The sequence below is a fragment of the Ptiloglossa arizonensis genome, chromosome 10 (genome assembly GCF_051014685.1).
Source record: "Ptiloglossa arizonensis isolate GNS036 chromosome 10, iyPtiAriz1_principal, whole genome shotgun sequence".
NCBI classification, from domain to species: Eukaryota; Metazoa; Arthropoda; class Insecta; order Hymenoptera; family Colletidae; genus Ptiloglossa; species Ptiloglossa arizonensis.
Genome location: NC_135057.1, coordinates 16,504,962 through 16,519,009, shown reverse-complemented (window position 1 = coordinate 16,519,009; position 14,048 = coordinate 16,504,962). Strand labels below are relative to the sequence as shown.

At 45.6% G+C, this 14,048-nt stretch overlaps 2 protein-coding genes across 3 annotated transcripts in view; both read right to left on the bottom strand.

The window, feature by feature from the left end:
* The window catches only part of Ir25a (ionotropic receptor 25a), a 69,427-nt gene extending 63,535 nt beyond the window's left edge, over window positions 1-5,892 (bottom strand). The window contains exon 1 of the mRNA XM_076321268.1: window positions 4,665-5,892. The gene's annotated coding sequence lies outside the window, so the exon portion shown is untranslated. The remainder of the gene's footprint in view (window positions 1-4,664) is intronic.
* The window catches only part of Oct-tyrr (Octopamine-Tyramine receptor), a 47,949-nt gene that overhangs the window by 32,527 nt on the left and 1,374 nt on the right, over window positions 1-14,048 (bottom strand). Inside the window, exons 2-4 of one of the 2 annotated variants that reach the window (XM_076321380.1) lie at window positions 10,866-14,035; window positions 10,390-10,807; window positions 9,845-10,310 (exon numbers count right to left, since the gene is read on the bottom strand). The gene's annotated coding sequence lies outside the window, so the exon portion shown is untranslated. Of the gene's footprint in view, window positions 1-9,844; window positions 10,311-10,389; window positions 14,036-14,048 lie in introns of both variants that reach the window. The other variant, XM_076321382.1, reaches the window with a different exon arrangement.

The window sequence follows — 14,048 nt, the reverse complement described above, 5'->3', positions numbered from 1 at the left end:
AAATTGCGCGATTCGAAGATCGTATATCAAAACCGGAAGAAACGTATCCAACGGCCCGATACACACGGATCGGTTCACGCGTTTGAAGTAGTTTAACGAAAAACGGTGCACAAATTCCAATAAATTCGTAAGAAGTACACTCCCGTACGTGCATCAAATTTCCCTCTCCCTAATTTTCTACGTCAAACGGTGACGGTAAAAATATAGTCGTGACAAGGTTGGAAGTACTCGTCGCGTAGGTTGATTCCTGTTTGGTTGATCTTCCGACGAAGAAACGACCGAAAATCGCCGCGAGCTGGTCACGTGCACTATTCACACCGGTTACAAACTCTTCGAATAACCGTCAAACACGTTTCACACCGTTGACTTTAGGGCTAATGAATGAAATTGACGTAGGCTCGTAAACGAACCGGCGAGCTACAAGTTAAACTGCCAGAACAAGCGCGCGCGCGGGCACACACATGGTCGGGCACGTGCTCTGATCAAGTTAAAGCGGCGAGTTATTATCAGGAAAGTTCGGTATTTAAGTTAACGGAGTAGTTTGCGTCTAATTGTATCGGCAAATTTCCGGCGTGCAGCGCGACGGTGTTGATCTCGTAAGAATCGATCGAGCTGTCCGCGATCGCTTCGCGCCCGGAAGTCGAAGAAGATCGCGGAACCGAACACGGAGGCACATTGTACGCGAATAGCCGCGAAAACAAGCAGGATCAGCTGGGGAGTAACGCGATGTACAGCGGTTAACCGTGCCCAACAACTCGGATACAATGCCGAAGTACGATGCAAAGCAAACTTTTGCGGGCAAATTAATGTTTCCTTTACATACGTAAAGTAAACTCCGTCTGGTGGCTGGCAGATAAGCGCCGGGTACGTTTCCTAGACCGTAGGATGAACTTTTCATCGCGACTTCCTATGACAATATTCCAAGAGAGATCCCGACACGTTGACGCACCTCGAATCTGGCTCCACGTTTCTTAATTCGAGCCATAGAGACGTTCGACGCTCGTAGCAACTTGACGCTCTAGCAACCGTTTTTTAGTACACGTAGACCAACGCTTTTACGTTCGCTCGCATTGGCGAGCCAGTTCCTTATGCTACGTAAACCCAGAAATTCAATCTCGTTTCGTATTTACGTAGATCCGCGCTTCAAATTATGAACTCCCGTATACGATTTCACACGGTGGAGTAACTCTTTTGTTACTTTTGTTCCGAAAGTTAACAAATTATTTTTGTCGACAGAGATTCTACATTTTTTTTTTTCACCAGCGATAACAATATCGTTCACCCGGTTTCCGCTCAGAAAACGAGACTGTACAATAGATTTCAAGTTGATTTCTGCGCGACGTACGAGCTAGAACTGGCCACGATCGATTTACGCTCGTGTAACACGTTGAAGCGACGTATCTGGTCGTGTGCAACGTTTTGATCCCTACTCGATACCAGATTTCGTCAAATGAAGTCAATAAATACTGTGCGATTTGTCTGCGAGTCGTCCGTGTTATTATCCCACACGAAGCACCACCGTGAAACCACTTTCTCATGGACCAAGAGGGTTTCGAGTTCATCGAGTGCCTTCAGGGAAAATTCAGTCGAACCTAGACGATCAATCTCTCCGCGATCTTCTTCCATTATTGCAAAGTAGTATACTTTGGAAATATTTGAGGGATTGAATCTGTCGATACAGATTGAATATCGCGATTCATTTCCGACCGATTAAGCACTCGGGCGAATGGAACGCGATTGGTGCTCGGTTCCCCTGGCAGCTAAATTCACGATTTAGAACGGCTTTTTCGTCGATAATGAGATCTCCAGGCAGCGAATCTGACATTTTCTCTCCGTTGGAGATAATGGCAAACGGAATGGGTTCGCAACATTTTCGGTTTGCCGCGTCTCTTCGTGGTCGGATCGATTTTCCACGATCCCGTTTCGCACGGGTAATTTTCCGTCGTATTGTCGTAACCGCTGCGTGAATTCAGTTTTCCTCGCGAACGTTTTGTTCCCAACACGGAAAGGATCGGTCAAGAACCACTTTGTCGCAAAAAGTACTCAGGGAATCGAAAAATTCCCAGTTCGTGACGTATCTCGCGCGCATTAGAAACTCTTTGCGCGATACAAAATTTCAAATTTCTGGCAAGAATCCAAAACCGAAGTTCGAAACGTAAAACCGGTTCTTTCTAATCAAGATTATGCACCGAGACTAACGTTACGTAGGTCGAGACGTTATCCTCGTAACAGTGACAAACTAGAGGCTGACGGACAACTTTCCCGCGATTGAAAAAAATGTCGCAGCAGCCGATAAGTCATCGCAGACTCCCACAGCGATGTAATAGACTTTTCGCGCGGGGTGGAGCGACGTACCGCTACAATAAACGGCTCACTTCCAGCCAATCAGTTTCCGCCGCTGGCAATTTTCGAAGAAAGTGTTATCAGCAGCTGAGCACATGCTTCCGTGTTTGCATAAAATTTCACCGAGCTTCCCGCGTTTGCGTTCTTCCCATGGAAAAAAGTTCAATGAAAATTCGGCTAGCTTCTTAACGCTACGAAGAGAGCAGAGAACAGAAGAGCGAACAATACGTGTTTCTCGTTCGAAATCACGAAGGATCGATTAAAGGACAAGAAGAACGTTAAACTGGACAAAAACCAGCGGCTATTTCGCGACAAATTTGTTCGCGTTTACACGCGGTTAAACGCGTAGAGGATCGAAGTTTTTTTATTTAAAAGAAACCTTCCTCCAAACGAGGCAGACGGTTTTTCCGCGCATCCCCCATCGCTTCTTACACTCTGATTAATAATATCGCGTTCACCTTCGTCACGCTCAATCGAAACCCCCCAAGGGACAGGATTATCGTCTTAAAGCAGGCTGAGAAAATCTCACATCAGGGCCCACCGCTGCATTTCAATTTCGTCAAAAGACAGAGACAAGGGCAAACGAGAAGAGGCGAAAACGGTTGAGCGACTTTTAATCAACCTTCGGATGGGGACAGCTATTTAGCAACGCTGTGTTACCAGCTGCTCTCTGGAAATTATCTTCGTGTTAACGCGCAAAGAAAACAGACGTCCAATCTCCGAAGCAGATCCGTCGAGAGCAAGGAACACGGAGTGTAACTTCCGCCTCGATCTCTCGCAGAGAGGGCGAAGAAAACGTTTAAGCCGATCCGCGGCGCGCGAGTGAAAAGATTAACGCGAAACTTTGTTTCAAGGACTAAATTTTCTTAACCGTATATAGACGCGTTTCGCTTTTACGGCTCGTCCACAGGGAAGATCACGGAGAGGGTAGGTGTGAATGCACTATTACCCTGTAATTACCTGACGTTACGTGAAATTCATGCGACCGCTCGTTGAGTTACGGAGGACTACGTCAGCCGCCATTTGCTTTCCCTACACCACCAACGAATCGAAAAGAATGAACTCACGGATCAACGTTTACAAAATCCTACAGTTTAAACAATTTGGAAGCTTTTACGCGAAACGTGCAACCTGTCGAAGTATTAAATAAGAAAAGAAGAAAAACGAATCGAAAGGGTCGCGTTTCATTGGTCCAGAAACGCGTATCGAACTTCCGTCGATCATAAATTCTCGCTCTCGTTGTTATCGCGTAATGCGAAAGTTTGTTGCATCGTGTAGCTTTCAAAGAGATTGCTCATCGAGGACACAATTCGAACTAGTTCATTGGCAAGTACTGTTTAAATAGCAGCGTAACATTTCCTTCCGAAAAGAGTTTTTGTGCTTCTTTTTTTACGGTTCTCGTTTTTTTTTTGTTTTTTTTTTGTTTTTTTTTTTTTTTAATTAGTTCCCGGATAATCTAAATAATGAAACGATCTCGAAAGTAATTCGCACTAAACGAAATTAGTCTTTCTTTCGTCGGACGCGACGATTCCGCTTCAGGTACTTTGGCAAACTTACCGGAAAGAAGACAAAAGCAACGAGTAAAAGGACGAATAAAGACCGGTTTCATTCGAGCGAGCAAATATTTACAGCCAGAGTTACGTCCACTGCCCTCCCACTGAGCAACGTAACAATAAGAAAATATTAATTCTGATTCGTCTTTTGTCGTTGCACGAATCGTGCCTAGCCGCGTACTACGAATCCTAACAATCGCACGGACCGCTCGCGGCGCCTCCGTGATACGTATTTATTTTACACTATTTACACAGCCTGAATGAAAATCAATGGTACGAAAGTAGTCGTGCTTGAGTAAAATCGACGATCTACCAGCGACCGATGAGACACTTGAGTTACCACTTACCTTATTAAAGCTATTTTAACTGACGCAAAACACGCCACTATTTACGTCCTTGTTTCTCCGGATATTTAACAGAGCGCGTCTCGTTACGTAAATAACAGCAGATATCTAACGAGTGCTCGCGACTTGGACGCGTTCAATGCTTCGACTATTAATTGAGAAAAATTCGTCCTTTCTCGGCTAAACCGGAGACAAGTATACTCGTATATGGACAACAATTGCAAACATAAAAAAGAATACCCTTCTTAGCGTTTCGGCAAATGTCGATGACCCTCTTCGAATTTACGCAATCAGTGATACAAATATCGAACGAAACATTACTGTGTTTCTCTAACTTTATTTCCATAAAAGCCCTACAATGTTTGAAAGAGTCCTATCAACTTTAATTCGTTACCGTTCTGGTGTTCAAGTTTACAAACCTTACCTCACAGGAATTTATTCCACAGATTTTCAATTATCCACCAAAGAGAACCAACAACGTAGATCGGAATGATGTGAAACTGTGTAATATTTGCTCCGAGTACCAAAACAATATACCGTTTATAAACGCACCGTTTCTTTTACTTAAGAGAGGAATAAGCCAAAGCTGTTTTTGTTATTTTCAGAAAGAAAACACGACAGTTTTCCACGGAAAGAAAAACCATAACCGAGAAAAGAAAAATTTCATCTTGGCGACCGTCTAGATAATCCGATGGACCAAGTTTAAAGGCCAGGGAAAAAACGATCCCTGGAAACGTCCAGGATCTTCTCCTTGGGTGTAGTATACTATATGGTGTTGCGCAAACAAGCAATATATAAACGCGGAGTCCTTTCCCGCGTTCAAATACCGAGCGGTCGTCCGAGCTGTCTATCCGCGCGCGACCGTCCGCGAATAATAGAACGAAAATAAGAATTCGAGGCGAATTACGAGGGCATCGATCAAACGCGATCGGATTTCACATCACACACGAGGTAACACACGGAGCCTGAAGAATCATCGTGGAGCGATTTTTAAAGAATCGCCCCGACTAGCGATATTTACGCGTCTCCGGCGGCTGCTCCTACACGATCGGTTATTTATAAAGCTGTTCACGATAATCAATAACCTATGCCGCTTTCCCTGCACGGCGAAAATTCACCAACACCTCGAACACTTGCAAAACCTTCTCTCAAACGGTTGAACCCGAGGGGCGGAGAATATTTTATCGAGACACCTCGCGTACGAGAGAGAAAAAGATAGGAAGAGAGAGAAAGAGAGAGTGAGACGCCCTACGTAAAACGGAAAAATTCATTCGAAGATTCACGAAGCGTGTCGAGCGAGAAACGGTACCGAAACTTTCCCATCGTAGATCGCGAAATCCCACTTTACCCGCTTAACCGCCGCCCGGGAGTTACGTTTATTAAATACTAACGCGGAGGATGCACGATCGAAGCAACACGGAGATTTCGGCCGACACACTGGTTGCAGAGAATTACCCACGTTTGAACACCAAAAACATTAACGTTTCGAGCTCTAGGCTTACGTTAACGTCAACTCGAAGCTCACAGTGCTCGATAGAAATATTTTTCGACTATGCGCGACTAGGTGGAAATCGCTACGCGTTAAATGCATTGTCTGAAATCGTAACAATCGATTGGACAAATAAGTAGAGAATATATAATCTAAAATGATATCGAAAATGATTCGCGAATGATATCGAAAGATGATGACTAACTGAACTCTAATACTGCTATTCTCGACTACTATCGACGAATTCCGATCGTCAGCTATTTCTTTATTATAGTAACGAAGGCGGAGTGGGACAATCGGTGCAACGGCCGATCGTATTTCCCCGCGTTCGTTGTAGGCGTTTTGATTTAATGAGGAAAACTGTTCGTTCTAAGTAGCATTCGTTCATTACGGAATACCCCCGGAATTGTAGCCCCGGTCCAATATTTAGAATCACCCTATACATTTAAACGCCGGTTAAAATCTCACCGCTTCGCGAGAAAAGTAGAATCAAAGAAAAGTTACGCCTCTTTAAACCGTTCAATTTTTCCCGCTATCCTTTCGTTTTCGATCCACAATTAAAACAGAGACGGCTCGTCCTAGTTTCGCGACTCGGTACGTACAATACAAAATTTGTCGAGGCTTTCGAAACCCGACTTCTTATAGTTCGTACTATTTCGGTACGGTATCTGTGCGTTCTCCGGAGCTATGTAGAAAAATGCCAGGACACTCGTCAAAATGGACACGACTCGCGCAACCGGAAGTCGTGTAGAGTACCAAACGCGAAATGTGACGGTTCTTTCGCCGATATCGCAGCGTTCTTGTCCAGGTCGCGAAATTGAAAGCGAAATGCGCGAACGTAGGGAATGCCTCGCATCGGTTGAAAAAGCTGCACCCTCCTAACGAAGCGACAGCGCACAACTGAACTTTGTTTCGTCGCGAAGCAGAATACAGGGTCGACCGGCCAACCGAAAAGTATCTCCTCTTTCTGTGCCATTAATCCGGTCGCGCGGTATAAAGCCTGCGCGCGAGTGACATACAAGAATAGCTACAGGAATCCTCCTAACGAGACAAGACGGGACGAGCATTATTTCCTGTCGGCGAAAAATATTCCGAGCCGTAACAATGAAATATCTATTCTCTGCTGCGCCCGAGATACTCGCGCAAGCTCGCGTGGTACCCACTGCTGAAGCGTAACGAAGCGAAAAAGGAGAACGGCAAGGCGTTATTTTCTGGACATTTGTTACTTTATTTTCCCTTCATTTTTCCCATCCCTTCTGTTTCCTCCCGAGAGAAAGACTACACTTTTCGTGCTTCAGGGGCGAATAAAACAACGTGTAAAATCTGTTTGAAAGTTTATCATACCGGTTGATAATCGATATCGTGCTCGATTCGGACCAGATCGATTCCTTTCGATACTTCGCATTTAAACTCGGTGATTCTGAAGTTTGGGTGGAAAGAGTTTCACGATGGAAAATATCCAGAGATTAGAAATAATTTACAACAGTACCGACAATTCGCGTTGCGTTACCGCCTCATCATTTTTCCGTCATTTTCACCGACAATAACGGTACTTCATGTTACACTTCGGGGTTACGTTATTCCTCGAGAACGGCAGTTTAGTTTTTATTGTAACGTTGCGTTCACCGAAACGATCTGTTTACTTTATGCGAACGTACGAGGAAAGAGAGAAACGTTTTTATCCCGTCGATACACGTCGTGAATATGGATCGTGTTCTTTAACGAGCTTTAAGCGGTTCGCAAATTCGATTGATTAAAATGCTCGAAGCGACGGGCCGAATTTACGATTACGTTCACCGTCCCGAGTCTACTTTTACAGCGTACTTAAAACCTATAAAATATTTACGTAAGAAACTTGCACAAATCAAAAGAGACGGGAGTTTCTCTCTCTTTCTCTCTTTCTCTCTCTTTCTCTCGGAGCAATCGAGGAAAACCAATACTCTTCACCGATCGACTAAATACTTCAACTTTTCGACGAGTTCTGTTCCCTTCGTTTTCTATTAACTTCGCCTTTCTACCCGATCGAAATCATCAAAAACCGCGAACCGCTAAAACGCCGGAATTCTTTCAATTTGGGAGGGGAGCAAACACTTTCTGCTAATAATGAAGCCATTCTCGGAGCAACTCTGGACAAATATTCTTTCGGTAAAAGACATTTCAACTAAGCCGCGAGTATCCGGGTTAATTGACGCGTTTCGTTTTAGAACGTGGCTAACCACGCGGGAACGCTGAAGCGAGGTTTAAACTACGAGAAGAAACCTTTAAACCTTCAAACGAGGGGAAGATCGGTCCTCACTGGCAAGGAAACGAGGCGAACCGTCTTTCGCACGTGCGGCACGTTCGTGAAAAGCGTCTCTCTGTCTGTATCCGCTGGAAATCCGGCTTGCAATTCTTTCGCGCTTCTTTGATCTTCGACACAGAGCGAGAACACACACAAAACGGCTTTAATCATTTCACGCGTAGTCCCGGGACGTGCGCACAAAACGACCCTAACGAGACGAAGGTAAGCGCAGACCGCAAACTGCCCAAGGACCCACTCCGTACACTCGACCGAAAAGTATCTCAGCCCTCTCCAAACCCTTCTCTCACCCCCTCGTGGTGACATCGTGAAAACCCTCCAGAGGCAAATAACGCTTCCGTAGAAACGTACCGTGCGTGGACCCGCAAAACCTCTTTGGACAACCACCACGCGTTAACAAATCGCGCGCTCTCCGGACCGCTACCATCGAACGCGATTTATCGCATGATCGAGATACGACGACGGAAACTCGCGATCAAAGAAGGTCTATGGAACAACGCTTCCGCTTCGGCAAAAAGGAGGACACATTGACCGAAGATGCATCTGGCTCCTACGATAATTTTCTCCCTTTCTTTCATTTTTTATAATCAATCCGTAACCGGTCGATGATTTCACTACATCTCGTAGCAAACATCTCGAAGTAACGAAGAAACGAGTAACCGCTTTCGAATCGAAATTTTTGCCAATCGTTTATTTTAAGTATACAAGATCGTTCTATAAATCGCGAGCAAACCGACACAAGGATACTCTCGCCGGAAGTTAAGCTACGCGTCTCTTGCGGTCGCTTCGGAACCACTAAACATCCACGAGAGGTCCGACATAGATTTTAATGAAATTTTCTAGGTTTCTGGAGCAGCCAACATTAAGGGATATGTATTTTTTTATCCGTGGTAACTTCGGTTTAAAGGGCGAAAGTACCCTTCACAATTTTACCCTCTTCCCTTTGCTAACCTTGAAAGTTATTGAAAATAGAAAAATGTTTTTTAAATATTTAATATCCTAGAATAAACACTGTCCCATACGTAACATACGTAAGACCATCGCTCTCGTTATTGCCCGAAGGAGAACGCTAATTTGTCACTACGTGTGGTAGATAATATTAGCGGCGAATAAAAGTAACCGAATTGACTATCGATTGAAAATTCGATATAAAAAAGTTCGATACCTCATCGTTTACTGAAACGTTGATTACGAAGGTGATGAAAGTGATTTTTTGACTTTCTTATAAATTTCTTGTACCTGCGTCTATGTCGTGCTATCTCCTGTGCAAACCCTTGAAAAATTTGTTTAGAAAATTTCCTCGCATCCTGCCATACTTTTCAAAATAGCGCAAGAGAAGCGAAACACTCGAGAATAGTTTCACCCCTCTTAAACTCTGGTTACCACAGGCAAAAAGAAATTCGTGCCTCTTGATCTTGACTGCCCAAGGAACCTTATCGAGTCTCGTTCTAATCGGTATCGAACACTTCGAGGATCTCGGTTGTAAATTGCATCAGGATCGTAACATCGGGTACAAGCGAAAGATAAACCGCAAGGAATCGTGGAAAGTTCTCACAGGTGCCGCAACGACCGACTCGTTCCTTCCTCGAAGAGTGGCACGATACCGCACAAAATCGTAGACGATCGAAAGAAGGGAGTACCCACGAGATAGGAATTGATCTCGGTCTCCTGAAACGCGATCTATCCGCCCGAGGACACGTTCCGTTTCGGCGACGGAACGGATTGACAGTACGCGAGGGTGCACACAAACCGTAACCGGCGTACAGGCCGATGAACAGTACCGATTTCTCGGTGAATGATAATGAGTCTCGCGTACCTGAGATCGGTTGATCGGTGGTGCAGGGCGCGGCGGCATGGTCCCGTCGCAACACAGCGCCGTTCGACGAGCACTGAGCAGCTATTCTGCGCCAACAGGGTTGCGTCGACGTCGAAAAGACGTGAACGGTCGCCTCTCGCCCCGCCACACCACGGCCTCCCACCACCCCGCGTACTACCGACGCCACTCTTCAGGGTACTCTCACACGTATCTCACCCTCTTCCTCCCGCCATTTCGCGCGTCCTTCTTACTCCCACGGACCTGCATCCCCTTGCACTCTTTCCTGCTTCCACCCGCTGTCTCCGGCGCTGTTACGTCCTCGAGGCAGCCACCCCCGATGCACATGCGCGAATCCCCCTGCCCAACAAAACTCTCCTCGTAGAGCTGCCAGAATTGGGAAAAACGGGCCGAGGGACAAGGAAGGGGCCATGGGAAAGGGAGGAGGTGATCCGGAGGGCGGTGTTTTCTGAAAACCCTATGTTCGCTCTTTCTGTTTCCACTTCCTTCCTCCCTAGGTTACTTTCTTCTCCCCTTTCTGTACCTACCTTCCACCCCATCTCGTTCTCGCTTCGCTGTCCGCTTCTACGTCGTCTTCGTTGCCTTTCACGCTCCTTGTTTCGCTTCTTTGTCCGGCTTTGTCCTGTTCCCCGATCTTCACCGTGCGCGGTCCCGTTTTTTGTCAAACCGTGACACACGACGTCAAAGTACGTCTCTAAAATGCGTAGTTAACCCCCTTATCCCCTCGTCTCTCCATACCCTATCCTTCCAGTGTGGCCCCTTCCCCGCTTCGACTCTGCTCCTCGTCGTCTACCAAGTTTAATTCGATGAGTCTTCTGTTTGCTCGTGCTTCTGGCTCCGGCAGGGATTTCCGGAGGCTTTTGTTGCTTGCCGGTGGTCGTGGACTAGAATACGCGACGATTCGTCGCGGTTTTATTGCTTCTGTTTTCCCGCTTCTGTACTCTCCTGTTTTTTCTCATCGTTAATTATGCCTGCGCTGCCGATCATGAAACGTAAGTCTTACCGTGGCTGTTGGACACACTCAAAGTTCCCCAAAAAGTACGGACCGATTATCCCTGATTGTAGGTGATCGTTTCGAGAATTGAGAATCATTGCATTTATCTCCGTGCTGTCTCTTATCACGAGTGAACCACGTGCGGCTATTCTTGTACACCAAATATATCCCCCGCGATAAACGTTGATTAACCGTGGAAGAAATTACGATCTGCGTCTCTGTTACCACAACCGATTCGATCGGAAACGAAATGATTGCAACGCGCGAAGCAAATAGAGATTAAACGTTAAAATAAAATTATCGTTTTTGGTCCCGAAAAAAGACACGTGTTGCCAATAGAAATGCATTATAAATGCTCTCGAAGGAGAGGAGAACCCTTCGTATAATGAAACCATTCAGCAGGCTTTAATTTCTCCGAGTAAAAGAGGATTACATCGATCATCGTGTTTTTCCCTTAGCAGATCGCAATTTTTTTACTCCAACCCCTTATCGGAACATCGCTATAACGCTCGAAGCATTATTCTCGACAACGATTCTTCGGGAATATCCTTTCGCTAATAAATATCAAAGATAAAGGAGCATCAGCGAATAGGAGAAAATAAATTACCTTGGATGAATAAAAAATGAAAAGGTGTTACTTCGAGGACCGAAAGAATATGCTGCTTCGTTCGTAATCGTTCGGCGTATCCTCTGTATTGCGAAGGTTCGCCTAAACCGACGAACCAGGATTCCGGCGGACTCTGCTCGTCAAATACCGAAAACAATGCGGATCGGGCTAGAATTTGCAATAAACCGGCATCGCGTGGATTGAAATATATGTGAAAGGAATGAAGCGGTTTCTTGGCGTAATCGCTCTCTTCTTCCTTTGTTTAACCATGCTGAGATTCGAGGGACTTGCATGAACTTTTGCTTTGGCCCGAGACTCGGCCAGCAACTGGAGTAAACGCATCACGGCGCACGTTGCCTATCAACGCCGACATTTTCTTCATTTTAAGTGAATCCGCCGACGGAAGGCGGACTGGAATAACGAGCGGCTCCGGTAAGTTTAAATAGCTTTCAAAACTTTTCACCGCTGCGGGAGGAATTACAGTGTTTTAAACGGCGAACAAAGGGGCCCCACGGCGCGCCTCCGTTTCGCATTTTTCCAACGTTCCCCGGCTACCTTTTCGCATTCGCGTTCGCGTTTCGTACGTGATCGTGTACAATGATCGACACGGTATTTCGAGCGCGCGCTATTTCCGGAAGCTCTTCATCGAGACGCGAACCCTCGAGGGATTCGTTCGCGCTGAATCGGTTTCGCATTTTGGAGAGGTTGGAAACAACAAGGATGTAAGAGAGAGAGGAGGGAGAAGACGACGCGAAGGAGCGAACCGTTTCGTCCTGAGCCTGCTAAATAGCGAACTCATTGTTGGTAAAGCTATCTAGCAGGCACTGCCTTAAATTTGGTAGGAGTTACACAGTCGCACGAAGAATATACAGCACCGTTCGTAATTGTCAACGCGGAAGATGTCGCCACACCGTCAACCACCACCGTAATACCACGTTAAACAATCGGCAACGTTAATTATTTTTATCGACAGTTACGGTCGCGTCGATAGACGTTGCGCGCGTATCCGTGAACCAGTCGATTGTTTACGTAAATACTTTAACGCCGCGCCTGTTTATCATCGATTGAGAATTAAATTGCCGATCGGCTAATTAAATTCGCTTTTCGTGTTCCATACGCGCACCCTCGCGCGCAAAGCGCGTATAAATCTTCCTTCACCGACATGCCCGGCACGAAATGCACGCGCGATCAATCGAGTCAAATCGTTGTCCACAATGACGAATAAGTAGTCCACTAGGAACAATGGATTTGACAGCGCAGATGATAAACAGCTCGCGTATCGTTGCTACGAATCGAACGATATCGCGCGCCGACATGATTTAGGGAACCTAACGATTCTTCTAGCCGTCTGGCGATCTAAACGGAATAACGGAGAAATTAAAGAACACGATAGAGACGAAATTATACCGTTATCACGGTACAATCCGAAGAATACAAGAATGACTTTGAGGTGACCTTGCAAAACAATGGAAAACTTTTTTTCGAAGCTATCAAATTCTATGTGAAACCTTTTAGCGTTCAAGAGCTACGACATCTTCGGTGAAAGTCTTAAAATTAAGAACGCTAGGAACGTAATGTCTCAATTGATGTGAAAAATATATATCTCGGATCGCGCAGAAATATTTCTTCCTCGAAACTTGTCGCTAACCACGAGAAAATACACAGTTCGCCGTCAGATCCTTTATCGTCCTCGCGAAAAGTAAACTCTAGCTATATCGACAAATTTTTACGAGTTATATATCTATTCCGAACCACCAAGAATATTCAGAGACGTCTCTCCTCGTCCTTTCTTCGGCTCCCAACTTCATCGCCGTTCGAAACCCTTCAGGATCACGCTCTTCCCGAAAAAATTCTCCGCTTCACCTGCGAACGAAGAATACTATGATCGCGTTTCCAATACGAGACTTATTTTCGCATGGAAATCCGCCGTATTTCGTGTACGGAGTTTCTCGCGAATATCGATAAACCATTTTGTCGTTATCGCCGTTGCAAATCTATATTCAAAAGCTGCTAAAACAGAAAAATTCAATTCGTAACGCGAAACCGCGAACAGATCGAGGAACTTTTATCCGAAATGAAATTTTCACCGAATATGCGCTCCCGGTAGCGATGAGATCGACCACGTTGCTAATGCAGTATACAGCTTCGTTTGTTCTAACGAAATTTCGTTCGTCTCTCTTTTTAACAAAACTCTCCGACTAGCTATTAGCGAAACTTTTCCTTTGAGCGAATAAACCACGTTACTTCTGTGGACAGATAATTTTGATAAAAAGTGGACGGATATCCTCGAATCTAGTTATTTCGGAAAAAGTCGTCGATCCTCGCTGCAACTATCGTTCTAAATAACGAATACCTGGAAATTTCTGGACGCTCGCTGGACGAAACGTACACCTCCGTGCGCACAACGACAGCATATTTCATACTATCCGACGCGTAGCCGTCCTTCCATGACTTGTGTTTCAGACACGAGGCTTTCACTGTCGAGGCGCTTGCAGCCGAGACACTCGGTGACTAGCGACTGGCGTTCAGTCGGCATTCACACATTTTCGCATCTTTTGTTTTTCGTTTGCCGCTGCAAAAATGGA